This window comes from Meleagris gallopavo, chromosome 8, assembly GCF_905368555.1.
Source record: "Meleagris gallopavo chromosome 8, MGAL_WU_HG_1.1, whole genome shotgun sequence".
Taxonomy (NCBI): Eukaryota; Metazoa; Chordata; class Aves; order Galliformes; family Phasianidae; genus Meleagris; species Meleagris gallopavo.
This window is the reverse complement of record NC_139411.1, coordinates 7,753,674-7,768,549: the sequence shown is the minus strand read 5'-3', so window position 1 is coordinate 7,768,549 and position 14,876 is coordinate 7,753,674.

The following is a 14,876-nucleotide window of genomic DNA, read 5'->3' as shown; positions in this document are numbered from 1 at the left end:
TTAAAAAATAAGTGTTTTTCTTCAATTGGCTTAGTAAAACAAGATGTCTTTGAATTGTTCCTATGTTGCTAACATTCAGAGCCTTTTACCAACAGGAATACTCAAATGGATCTCAAAATAAGATTTTTTTTCACCATATCTAGCTGATAGCTTTGTAATACAGCCATTATGGCTTTACTAGAAGCAGCATTCTGTGGGTTATCCTACCCAAACCTTCTCCTAAGCCAGCTTTTCAGCTGTTGGCTTGTAGAACACCTTCAGACCTGCACAAGTGAGAACAACGTCTCTCCCTCGTCCTCTGTCTCTCTCGCTCTCTCCCCTCCCACTTGAAAGTGTGGCAGAAGGATCTTCTTAGAGCCCCCTTATACACTGAATTCCCAGAGGTGTATGATGCTTCTTGCACAAATATGTTTTGCTGCACACATGGATGCATTCTGGCCCAGCTAGCCTAGGCCTGTTTTTTCTCTAGAAAATAGGAGGCTTTCTTCACTATGCATTCCTTGTCCAGCTTGCAAGCTGGTTTATCATGATGTATCTCACTGAGCCAGCTTTCATTTGTTTGTTTTTCTTTAAATCCTACTCAGTGTTACTAATTACCCAGTCACGTTCAGATAAGGCATAAAATTCAGTTGTTTTTTCACTCAATAATTCTTCATTCAGTTAGAGACTTGCTTTGGTTTGCTGCTGCTGGTGGTTAATCTAGACATGGATAGTGCATATGTGATTAGGATCCCTTTGAAGTAGTAGTGTTTGGATTTAAATTACCGTGACTTTCAAATGGCTTTAACCATGGTGTTTCTCTTCTAAGTACATTCTATTTATTGTCAGAGTGGATCCTAAAATATTTACGGAGGAGCCCATACTCACCTGGGTTAGCACACACAGAGGTACGAAGGGCATACAGAAATTGAGACTTGAGAGGTTCTCCCTGAAGTAACTAAGAGAGTCTGCTCTTTGTGTTGGCTCTCTGAGGGGCGTTTAGGGCGACATTAGGACAGTAATGAGTTCTGCATTATCTTATTATGACTGAGTGGAGGAGGGAGAGTATTGCCCTGAAAAAGAATTTAAAAATGTAACATTGGAACAATATGCTTGTAAATGCAAATAGCCATCTGATTTCAGCTGGTGACAGAAAAATGTGGCAGTTGTGAGTTTCATGACTGAGCCAGGAGTGACTGAAGATGGTATCCATCATGGCGGGCAGCTGTCTGTGTATCTGTCAGCTCTGGTGAGATGATGGGCATGGAGGTAGGAATGCTGCTGTCTTTCAGATAGCCCGGTGTGTACTGGGCTGCCTGATCTTTTGAATCATGGGAATCCTGTTTCCATAAGAGGTCTACAGAAACACCGGGAGCTAAACTGGAAAATGATCACTTGCACTTATTTAACTGGGGAGATGGTTGAGGTGAGCTATAGTGGCTCATCTGGCCAGCAAGCTTTGAAATATTTCTTTAGTAGACAGAGTTTAATCTGTCTGTCTTTTAGAATGAAATTGCAGCTTGTCTGTTTTTGAAAGATGCGTATCTTTTGCTGAATTTGAATTTTTGAAGGATAGAGCCCTGTAGAGAAAAATCAGTGTCTCATGAATAGGGTGTGACCTGTACAGCCCCAGACTTGCACTCACAATTAAGGCAGCACTTCACTAGACACTTGCAGTTTTGTCTCTGCAGAATTAATCAGTATGCTAATCTGATTTTAGTCTTTCGCAGGTGTTTTGTTTCCATTTTTGTCTGTTTGTACAAATTAACCCATGAAATGTTTCACTAAATCAGCGTGAAATAAAACAGCTTTTAAAAAAATATTATTTTAGAAGAAATAATTTAAGTTTCTTTTAGCACTGCTTTTCATACTGTAAGGACAAAAGAAAGCAGTGTTGTATCAGTGAGTTTGTTGTCACAGTGGTTTTGCCAGTAAATACGTGTCAAATGCTAAATGGAATGGTTTTGCTATGAGCATGAGCTTTAGATTCTGCTTTTCAGAAAAGATTTGCAATTAATTTGTGCTTTAAGGATAATTGAGAACGGCTTTTTAGATTAAATACAGTAAAAAGGACTCTTTCTTGAAACATCTAGAATCCTGGTATGTCAAAGGAGATACGGAGAGCAGAAAATAAGTGTGCAGATGGGGAGGCCCAAAAAAACATCAAGTGCAGATCCTGAATTTATGCACATTTCTGACATCGTTGGATGAAAAACGCTGCTCTTATCGTCTGTGTGTAACCATAGCTACCGTGTGATGATTTTTTTTTTCCTGCAACACGAAATGAAATACAAGTGCTGGAGAGTGGTCTTGTCTCAGCTTGCACCATATGTATTTGGGTGATAAGGCTTATAGTCAATGAATGTAGTTATCAGTATGGCCCACGTGCTTCTTTAAAAATAGATTCAGATTTACATCTTCATGTCTCCATTAGTGGTTTAGAGGGGAAAATGGTACTGTATTTCCCTAAGTACTGTTACATGAGATTTGAACCATATCTTTCTGTGTGTGCTACTGTCTTGTATTTGAGACAGCAGCAAATACAATTTTGGGCAATGGGGAGACTCAAAAGGCAACACACACTTGAATATAAAGCATAGTATTTTAAATGATTTGGTGGTTCAGTGCCACATTCTTGATTACTGAATACTTACTACCGGATTAATGCACTTCCCTGCTTGATCTGGTTCTGTTTTCATTTGGATTTTCAGCTTCATCATGAGCTTTGATGGAAGCAGAGATGAGCCAGGAATTCCTAACCACTGACTCTCTGCAATGTTAAAAGGGTTTGTAGAGAGGCTGATAGCTTATGCATGGACCTAAGAATATGTTTGCGCTTGTCTCAACAAATGCGCGAGTTGTACTCCAGGAATGGCAGCTGTGAATCAAAAGCACGTGGCTCACATGGGCAGCGAAGGTAGCCTGGTGGACCCTTAATTCTCCCTTTCTCATTGCCAATCATCTCTCTGACCAGTATTCACTAGCTTAGTGGTGCATTAGTAATGTCATACTTACTGTTGCAGGTAGCTGTCATGGAGATACTTGCTAAAATTGCAATGTACGTTTTTTAAACCTTTGTAACTGATAGGTATACCAGAGGGAATTATGTTTGCTTGCAACATAATTATTGGGATTATATGTGCCGGTAATCAGATTTCTGATAATGTTGCTTTTGCTGTGATTTGAAAATACTTGGATTTCATTTGTTGCTGCTGTAGGGGATTTTGTAACAAACAACAGAAGAAAGCTTTTGTGGTTTTTATTTTTCAAATTTATCGAGAAATGAAAAGTGCCCCAGTGTTTTACCTTCCTCTCAACAAGCTTTTCCTGATGGAGCACAGGAAATGATCTGACTTACAAAAGAGGTTTGCAGAATTAAAAAGAGTAGCTTGGTGAAATGCACAAATGAAGTTAATTCTGGAAGCATATTGCAGGTCTGTTCGTGGTAGCTGAGGGAATGATTCTAACCATGAGGAGAGCTATGAAACTGTGGCAGGTTGAGAGAAGGAAGAAGAAATAAGAATAGTTTGTTAGTTTCAATGGATTACAGTTGGTGCATGATTTGTGAGCAGTAGGCTGTGGCTGTGAAAAGCTTTACAAAATTCAGGAAGCTTTTTGCAAATGAGATGATTTTCAAATAGGCTAATATTAGGAGAATTGTGACACAATACACATCTTATGCAGAAAAATGTAATAGCTGAAGATTCTCCTCAGAGTAGAAAAGTAGAGTAATTATAGTAGAAGTCATTACACTGCAGTGCCTTGTTTTCAGGAGGTAAGCAATGACGCATGAGGATAAGAGTACATATGTGACTTTAAAGCAGTTCATGTGTAAACAGCAAAAGTGAATGATTTATTAAGCTCAGATAAGCATCAGATGCAATGACAAACCAGTGACATGCAAATAAACAAGCAGGATGCCAAAGATTTGGTAGGACATCAGTAACAGCACTATGCTACAGTCTCTCTTAGCGGTAGGCAACAAAAGAAAATAAAATTGAAAGCAAAATCAGACAAATTAAAAATACATGATGGCTTCTTCCTTCTGAAGAGGTGGCTGGGAGTGTCACTACTGCTAGCAGAGCAGCTGAACAGACTATGCATGAAAATCAAGGTGCTGTCAAATAAGGGAAGAAAATAACTGATGTCGGAAGGCATTGCTCGTGCTCTTCCATACAGACATAGCCTAATGCTTGCCTGGGAGTCATTCCGGGCCATCCCTGCTGAGGAGCTATGACTCACTGGGACTTCTGGGAGACATTGTCAGACAGTGACGGTGTGACCACCATTAATTGGACAGACAAGTAAATTGGCAGGCAGGCTGTTTCAGATAATGGACTCCATTTTTTCCTACAGAGAGCTTGCATGTGAATGGGAGTTTGGCCACCTAGCAATGTCAGCTTGCCATAGACAATTAAATGGTCAAGTCAGTTAACTGCTAATGTTCTTTAAGGATTCTCTTCAAGAAAGCTTCAAAATGCAGAGATCTTGCAGAGAATAACTGCAGGGAAAGCTTCATGTGAATAAAGAGAGGAAAACGTTGCCTCTGGCGACTGAAGGTGTGTTTGCCAAACAGAAGTAAAGTATTTCGATTGATGACTCTTAGGAAACTACTTCGAAACTTCACTTGAGAGAGACACTTTTTGTGATCACGTAATTCTGTGATCTAGACAAAAGTCATGTATATTGAACAGATAAATCTAAAGTATGGACAACTTATAGTCACACTTGCAAAATCTACCTGCTATAAATAGAGTTGCAGGTGATATGTATGAAAGTCACAGATGAATGTGAAATAATCTAATGTGAAAAACTTGCTATAGTAAATGTGCTCGTCAGAAATCCATAGTATGAATGTCTGGCTGTTAAAAAAAAATAAAAAACAAAAAAAACAAAACTTACAGGAAGCAGAGAATGACTTAATTAAAAACCAAAAGCTTTACATACACAGGGCCACTAGCATGTAGCCATGTTCTTTTTATATCATTTCTTTAAGATCTACATTTGATCTTAAAGTAAACCAAAATGTGTGTTGTGTTTAGTAACATACTCATAGAACAGCATGACAAAATGGATAACTCCAAGTCAGAGAGAAACATTTGGATTCTCATTTTTAGAATGTAATTTATATTTTTGTATGTGTTATGGTGATTGATATTTTAAGATCATATCATAGAATGTAAGAAGGTTATGCTTCCCGTGATTAATTTGTCAAACTGAATTAGATAGGACTAAAAAGATACTATAATAGATAGCTTCCTAACGGAGAATGCAGCAGGATATATATGGGGAGATTATTACATAGAATCTTGGAAGATGCAAAGTACTCGATAAGTAAAGATTATATGCCTGCAGGAAGACACATTAACTGGATGCTGAACTGTTCCTTGTCTCATGCTTAAACACCGATCACTTGCTTCAGCTGTATTCCTTTGATTAATTTGGAAAAGCCATATCACTTGCACATTTTACTGCTTTCTTATGTGTTTGTTTTTTCATTTTTTTTAAAAAAAGGCTTGGGGGTGTTTTTTATTGTTATGTTGTACTTTTTTCCTTCCTGTTTCAAGTGGAATCCTTTTTTTTTGTCCTCACTGTGATCTAGGTAAGCCCCACCCTGCTTCTTCTGTTTTGCAACAGCCTCGGGCTTCTCTCTGGTTCTCTCTTCTAGATGTACTGCTGCTTCTTTCTTCTTGTTCCCCCTCTTCATCAGAGTTTTATCTCATAGATGCTCAGTACTCTACAACAGTGTTGTTTTCACAAATACATGTCACATGCTTTCTGATTCTTACGCTGTTTGCCCTTTGCTAATTCCTTTTATCAGGGGCTTTTGAGCTCCTGCTTATAATGTGCAGATTTTTCCTTTTGCAGATACTGAGCTGGAGGGGATGATTCTCAGAGGCTGGCAAATCTGTTCTTCCTCTTTTGAGATGATTCAGTGGACTGGGAAACTGTGTGGACCCACGTTCTGTCAAAGAGCCAGTGCAAAGATAATGGGTGAAGAGCTGACATCATTTAACTTTGTAGTACTAGAATGGGGTAGGAAGTTGTTAAAGTTTGCCAGGGGAAGGGAAAGTAGCCAGACTTAAATTCTATGAAGATAAGTTGTCAAATTGGAATATTTTTTCATTCCTGAATGCCAGCTAGCCTGCCTTCGTGTTCCCTGTGATGATTGTGAAAGCTTGTGAAGCCACATTCATTTTACCTGGCCCAGTCTAGTGGTTTTGATGGAAACAGACTGCATTACAATGAGTGTGTATTTAGAACTGTGCCTGTGCTAACAATGTGTTAGGACATCCCAAAGAGTGAAGAATATTTCCTTCTAACAGGGGAGAGATCCCTCAAGTCTTAACTAAAATTTTGATTCTGGATGAGGTCACAGCATAAACCAAGTTACATGGTTGATTAAACAATTCTATGGTGTTTTGTCTGTTGAAGCCTACTTGGTAATAGGCTTAAAAATGTAGAGGAGCTGCTGTATGTAGGATATTGTGGGAGGTACTGTTTGACATGTGCTGAGGGAATATTATGCCTTTGCTCTAGGTTTTGTGAATGACATTCTGCTTATGGAGGTGGGACTGTGAGATACGCTCTTAAGGATTGCTAGTGTGATAACTTGATGACTTAGTGAGGGAGAAAAAGTCCATAACAGAGGCTGTTGCATGCCAGTAGAAGATAACTGATCTCCTGGAGCTCAGTGTGATTGTGCATCATGTCCTAAGCACCAAAACCAATTAAAGTAGTTTTAATAATGAAAATGTCTGAACGTCTTAGGTTAAACTTTTCCTAACTGTAGCTTTTTGCATTCCAAGCATAGTGATGAGCCACAGTGTTATTGAAAAACTACTGAAGGACTGTAACTATTTAAGAGACGTCAGCCAGCCATCATGCTGTACGTAGCACTATCTGTAAATTAAAATTAATAAATTTACTGTTAGTGATATGTGGCTTCTCTTATGTATCTATTTAATAAATGCCACACCTATCTGCAAGAACTACAGTTATGTGAAAAAGATGTACTGACTCATCAGTAACTGTAAAATAGGCACAAACGTGTTTTTAATGCATGTACGGGTAAATGTTGCAAGATGGGTAAATAGGTTGCATAATATTTAATGTGTATATATATAATGAATAATATTTAAATTTATATTCCTTCTCCTTTCAGCTTTTGAGTGGAGCATCCCTTCTTGCACAACAGTTTTAGAACACCCTTCTGTTATTGATCTTAGTTTCTACATGCTCAATCCGAAAAGGTGGCTCTTCTGCTTTCATAAAGATGGCTTTGTAAAGCTCACTCTCTATAGAAAAAGCACCCTGTGAAACTAGTCCTGCAAATTACTGTTGATTCTGTGAAACACTGCACATACAAAATCTTCTGTTGTTCCTGAAGAGGAAATATATATTTCTTATAATGCTAAGAATGCATTTTCTTCGGTTCAAATTCAGCATAGTTAATTTTTACCTTTTTACAGTATGTTGCCAGTAGCTTAATAAATTGCACAGAAGCAGATTTTGTTAACATACTTAGCCATATATATATGTTTAACAAAATGTGAATCTTCTTTTTTAAAGTATGTAATATAGAAATTGTTCTCTAATTGTTCCTGAGCTACGTTTTAGAGTAGAAAAGACTAATGCAGAAATAATTGAAATCCCAATTCTGCCAATTTGTTATTACAAAATGTGAATTTGGAGCAGCTGAACTAGTTGTTGACAGTTTTTGAGCATGACTGTTCAGCAATAATTTTTTAATAACATTCATTTTCTGCTCACTTATATTCATTGGAAGTTTTCACCATTGCTATGAACATGCTGTGAAAGAGATTGAATGCAATCGTAATTAAGTAAATAGCTTAGAGAACTCTTACTGAGGAGATGCAATAAGGTGCAGTTGTCATCTTCCAACTCATATGTTTAAATATGTTAAGGACTAGCTTTCTGGTAAGCCTCTCACTTCAGGCCAAGTGCTGCATGTGGTGTGTGCTTGTTGACTTTGTGTTTTGGGATTTCATCAGTTTTTTCAGGTACATTGGAGCAGAATTAATGAGAGAGGCCAAAAGCATTGATAAAACTTCAGCAAAGTTGCAACTCGAGGATTGCAGCAATTCAGTTCTGTTTTATTGATATCCAATATGGAAGACAGAGTACTGTTTAGAGAATAGGATCTGTCCAAACAATAAAGAGTTTTTGTTAGTATCATAGCTATGCACTTTAGTTTGACTGTAGGATCTAGATAATGGGAACGTTATGATTCAAAGTAATAGCTAATACCTTAATTAGTAAAAGAAAAAAAAAAAATAAGAGCAAGAGAAATTCCTTCAGTTATATGAAAATGGGACAAAATTTCTCAACATCAATTTGCAAAGGGGCAGAAGTTGACAAAAACAAGTGGTAGAAGACAAGCCTTTGAAATGTAGGCTTGTTTAGGTTAATATTTTTCATTTCAGCATCAATTCTGCAAAAAAAAAAAAGGTATGTTGTTCGACTTCTGATTAAAAATACAAATAATCCTAAAGATTAGATTTTTGTGGCAAGGAGGATTAGACTACTTGAAACAAAAGTATGAGATAGAATAATTATGTATTCTTCTTTCTGTGCAAGTATTCTACTAGGGGGATAAATTAAGTTCTTAATCTGTTCTCAGTTTTGTTACTGAAAGTAAGAGGATCCTGTATAAAAAGCATACAATGCTTATGGTTTTTGTCTATCTGTTTTAAAATAGTTCAGTCTTTGGAGACCATAAAGAGAATGGAGAAATGGTGCTACGTACATACAAAAAGAATTTTTCTCCCTTTATTTTAAAAAATGTAGGTGTCTCACTGCATAAAACGTATTCCTTAAACACTTGCATTAATTAGACACCTGCTATCTAATCTTGATCAGTAATAATGGAATGAAATGACATACTTTCTTGAATGAATGGATAGTTTGCTGTAATTTTCATAGGCATGTGGCTGTGAAATGCTTTGCTTGTTTAATCTCCATTAGCTAGTGCTTGTCACCAGACTCCGGGCCTTATTTTGGAAGATTGCATGTCCAAAGCTGCATATCCTCCATAATGTATTTTGCTGTTCTGACTGGCTGTTTATTTGGATAGGCTGGACTTGAATCTCTTACTCTCTTTCTTTTCCTCCTGTGAGAGTGCCTTGAGTGACTTTGCAGGAATGGGTGCATCCTGAAACAGAGCACCTGCATTGCAGAAGAGTTATACGCAAGTATAGCAGTGGAAGAGTGTGAGGAGGAAACCTGAGTGAGCAAGTCTGATGGCTGGTGATTCATTTGTCACACATGTTCCTTGGAAAACACACTTTGTATTCCCTTTAGACTTTACTCCTGTGAAGCCTTAATGGTGTGTAGAAACCCTTTCTTTTTTTCTTTCAGTTTTCCTTTAAGATATTTATGTTTTTATAGGACTGAGATGAGCCTCCATACTTAAAGTGAGCCCAGATTAGTGCTTTATTTCTGATATCTCTATTCTGGTTGGTTTGGGCTTTAAGACAAGTTCTGTTATTTTGCTACTTCTTTCACTAAGCATTGCAATGGACAACGCTATTTGATACATTTTAGATGTGTACATATAAATTCTGAAAATAGATATCCAGTAACCCAGTAGTTGTTACATACCATGTGAAAATGATCTAGATAAGACTTGATTGGAGAAGTCACTGTGAAGATCAAGCTTTTCTTTCTTGAAGCAAGCTCAGGGAAATGATGCCATGAACAAATAACTGTTAGATAGTGCTTAGGTCTTCAGGGGAAAATGGCCACATGCTTGCTATAACCAGTGTTTCTGTGAGTGTGCTGTTTTGCCCGAAGTCGTCTTTTTGCTAACCAGAAATGTCAGTGAAAATGATGTAAATTGACAAGATGTGGCAGTACACTGTGTAGTTTACCGAGATGATTAGGATAATGCATCTTCATGTTTCATTGTGAGCCACAGTACAGTGAAATATTACTGGTTGAATTAATTGTGACTGCAGACGTGTTTAAAACTCAACCTTACAAAATGCCTCAACTCTTGTTGCTGGAGAAGACCAAGCTATCAGCTAACCTAGTTTGTAGAGCTGCATAATGAGGATTCATGGGCTTTGCTGTGGCTAGATTTGTCTTACCCTTGCTGCTGAATTCCTGGTAGCTCCACAAATATTCCAGAGAATGTAAAGGCTGTCAATCTAGCTGGGTTTTCTTGTCTGAAAAGCACCTGAGTTTGTCAGAGGAAGCGCTTTTGTGTCCTAGAGAGTTACTAATGGTACAGCTTGTCTCTGTATGGGGATAAGAGCTCACGGCAGAACCATAGCTCAGTTTCTTTTCTGAGCTTTTCTGGTCTTCGTGCTCCAACTGAAGAGCAACGTATCTAATTTTAGGGCTGTTGCTCAACTTTTGGGCTAGATACCAGTTTAGCATCTGGTGAAGTGATCAAGCAGTTAGCTGGTGCAGTCTTCTGCAAGTAAGAAGGGCTTTGAATACTGCAGTTACCATCTTAGAGGAAAGGAATTTTCTAATCCCTTTCTTAAGATTATTTTGTTTTAATTTTCAAACAAATCGTGCATATTGTGCCTTACTCTCATCCTCTGTTAATACTTACTGATAAACAGTTCTTAGCTTCCAAACAGATTCAGCTCTGTCATCTTTATTCACTGAAATGGAAGGCCTTGTAGAAAGAGATGGGAATTCTTCCGCTCCAAACTTCATCAGAGTTGAATAGTTTGTGTTATCCAGTGCTGTGTGATACGGCATGAATTTCAGGTAGCAGCATACAATGGAAAACATGAATGGCTTCAGGTATTCAGTTTGTCTTTATTTGGGTTCTTCATCTTAGCATCAACAGCAATAATTTTTAAGGAATTGTTAGTACATACTTAGTTGAGAAGCTTCTTGCATTTCTGTGAGCGTGGAGCGAAGCAAAAGCTCGGCAGATCAGCTCTAACTCAGATACCTCAGATGGCAACCTTTAGTGTGCGTATGATAAAGAAGATCAGTGTACACAGGTTTTAAAATAATAAATAGAAATGGAAGAATAAGTTCGGCCAGTAGAAGACATTCAGGGAGAAGTGTTCTTCACTTTCGTAAAATAAATTCTGTAAATGTAGCATGAAATTTCATTAACTGGAATTTGGGATATATAGTGATATATGTTAGTCCAGTATATTTTTTTACAAACTCTGCCAAGTGAATGTACATTTAGGTTGTGTTGTTGTTTAGAAGTTGCAATTACATACCTGTCTGTAAACGTAAGGATTTGTCTATGAGTGACCCATTTTTGCCCCCCTGTGGACAATGTATGCCATGATTTTATTTCTTTAAAGTCTGTGCGAGAGACAGAAATCAATGAAAATATATTGTATTTACACAAATTCTGAACTATAAGCTCTGAGGCATTTTAAATACAATTTGAAATTTGAGTTGGCTGTTTTTATTTTACATCATTGGCAAAAGTCTGAGATCAATTTTCTGCTGTTTTCAGTAACCACTTCAAAGCAGTTCTTTCCTCAGTAGCATACTGAGGGTAATTCCCTGCTGTGCACTATGCCAGCAAGTGGTGGAACTATCCTTGAAGGTACAGATGACATGCTTATGAATGCTATCTATTCTGTCATCTTGTTCCTCCTTCACTTACCTCTCTTTCCAAACAGAACAACAAAGCAAAAGACCAGCACCACAAAAAAAAAAAAAAAAAAAAAGTCCCTAACAAAACCAGAAAGCCCACACAAGCTATAATACGAGGTCAGGATCATTGGTTGAGGTGGTATTTGTTGCTGTTACTTGTTTTTGCCATGTCTGGCTGCCTGTGCTGACTGGGGTCTGGTGTGAGCAGCATGTATCCTCCTCTGCTGTTTGGTAACCAAAGGTGTCTCTGAGGAGGAAAAGCCATCAAGCTACCTGTTCAAAACCAGCTGTAACAAATACTGCCTGCAACAGGCAGCCTGCAAACCTGGTGGTAAGCTGCTATGCTGTTAAAGCTGCCAGTTTTTCCATGGCTGGATTACAGTTCTTGCCTTGTGTGTGCGCTTTTCTGCTGATGCTTTGGATGAGCACACACCTCACCCTAACCACCCACGAATGCTCCTGTACTGTACTTCATTTGTTCTATAGAAATGAATTTTTTTGTTCTTTCCCAGTTAATTGCAGGGCATTCAAGTTGATATTTGCACATGAGAAGCAGACTTGCTATGAGTCAGCCTCATTTGTCTGTCTAGCCTTGTGGACATGAAAAAATGTGAAAGTGACAATGGGGCTTAAAATCGTGGAAAAGAAATATCAGAAATCATATAGAATTGCTTACCATAAACACAGTTCTGTGTTGGCACACTTAGCCCTGTTGCTCATAGCCATCTTCCCATATCCTCCCCAAACCGCAGCTACAGCAAAAAGAAAAAATTGTGATACTGTCTGTTCTGATTCAGTTGTTGGATCATTGTCCCCTTTGTAGAGTTGCTTCTCAAGCTGACAAGGCAGTGCCGGTTGCAAGTCCTGTCCCAACAGATGTCCATTTGTTTTTCTTAGTACTTATCAGCAGACAAGATCTTAGTCTTGCATTTGCCTGAAAGCAAGGGACCCTGGATAACAGAGGGAAGATGCATTCTGCTTTTGTTAGTGTCTTTTTTCATTTGTTTGGATTTGTTGTTTTTTTCATTACTTTGAGGGGTAGAAGTTCTACAAGAGTCAGAAGAGCAGTGGTTCTGTGGAAAATCAAATGCTATGTTTTTTATTCTGATGTAATTCCCATTTATTTATTTATTTATAAATATATTGAGAATGCGGAAGTTTGGAAGGATGCCACCTAAGCCATGTTTTCTTTCACGCCAGTCTGAATGATGGAAACCAACAACTCCTGTGATTGTTTTGAATCATCACACTAATCCATTAACTACCTGACTCCAGCAGGCTTGGGGGGAAGAACACTGCTCAATTGTCAGTTGAGTATGCTCAGATAAGCTGTATCTAGCTTTATTCAATCTAATGTTTGCAGTATTGATAATTATACACATTCTTATTTTTTTTGTGGATATTTGATATTTCTCTTCAAGTAACATGTGTATTTTCAGAAGAAATCAAAGATCATTAAAGTTCTTTCCATGCACTGTTTAAATCTTGACCTCTAATATTGCTGTATCACAGCAACTGCATCTGTACATCCTGAAACCTAAGTGCTAATGGTCATTCTTATTGGCTTTTGCTTTTTACTTCCTTCACCTGGATGATTAATTCCCACAAAAACAGTATGGCAGAGTACTGAAATGTACAACGCGATCGATGCTGTTTGTCTTCAGTTGGGCTAACAGGAAGAGAGAAGAACTGTAGCCCTAGGCCAAGCTACAGACAAAAAGTGAATGAAAATGGAGTCGAAAAACCTGATATGCCGGGCTGCACATCCTGTCTAACTTTTGCACAAGGTTTTTTGATATATATTGTACATTCAAATAAGGTGTAATGGAAAGAAGAAAAGTTTTAAGAATCTATCCCAGCAAGAATTTTAATGAATTCATAGTAACAAAATGTGATTTCAGTTGTAGTCATAGCTGGAACAAAAAATGTTTTAAGATATGTCCATTTTGCAAAGGTTATTTAGATCAGCTGAGAGTGCAGGATTTCTCTCCCACAGTTTGGTAATTGGAGGCTGAGGTGTGGGGATAAAGAACACTACAGCAATTCCAAACCAAGAAGCACAGAAGATATTTTGCTCTGGTGCTGTGGGAGCCTGCATCTTAAGCCCTAGGCCATCAATCACAGCTGGTGGAACTGCCTTACAAGCAGCCTGAGAAGGGGTCAGTAAAATTCCAGTGTTAAAAACAAAAATCAATCCTAAAGAGATAACCACAATGACAAAAACTCAGCAAAAGCAGACTTCAAAACATGTAACAGGGCCGCGCTCAGCTACACTAAGGAGTCTCCTCACTGAGAAGAGAGAAACCAAGGGATGTGCACCCAAAATAATTGTAATTGTTTAACTATCCAGAACTCAAGTCACTTATTAGTTTTCTCATGCAGTGTGTTACACAGCAATGCTGCTTAAACCAGTGATCATAAAAGTTTAGAAGCAGAATGTTTTGGTAATATGTGTGATACAGAATGGTATTTCATGCATCACCTTAAATTACATCTTAGCATTCAAGCACCAGCTTTTGACCATGTCAAATTTCACAGGTAGCTAAAACTGAAATTATGTTATCTAGTCTACTTGAAGGCTAGCTATTAGCCTCTGCATTAGTGTGGTCTCTAAATCTTTTTCACAAAAACAGCAGCTAATAGGTATGGATGCTGTTTTTCTTCCTATGCCCCTTTCCATCATGTCTGTCAGACTATTATTTTACTTGTCAAACTATTGTTCAGGCAGTTATTTATTTATATTATGCCTTGTTCCTGTCCAGGCATCAGCAAATCTGTGGGTCATTTCAGACCCTGCAGCTACTCCTCTGTGATGAAGATAAAAAGAGATTCTGCAGCCTGATGGTGTCTGTTCTCTGTGTAACAAATAGCCAGAATATAAAATTGAATAATATTTTCTTACACCACAAGTGAAAGTGTTTCTGTGACTGGTATTGCAGAAATGAAAGAATATTAGTATGCAGAAACCTGTTAGCAAATGAAACATCTGACAGTGCCCAGAGGTGAGGGATGATAGCATTGTTTTAGGACAATCTGTGCACGACAGCTTTGTTCCCTTGTTCAGTCTGCATGCATGCTCTGGAGCAATGGCGTGATGTTAGCTCTTATGCCAGGCTACCAGTAGCTGCAGTTACTAATAATCCACAGAAACAAAACAAAACCAGATGTTACTGCTTTAGAAATATGGAATATTGTAAAACTGGCAATTTTGCAATTGATATGTTGTATATATCAAAGGACAGGATAGGATTTTTTTTGCAATTCTGAAAGTTTTTTTTAATTTTCAGTTG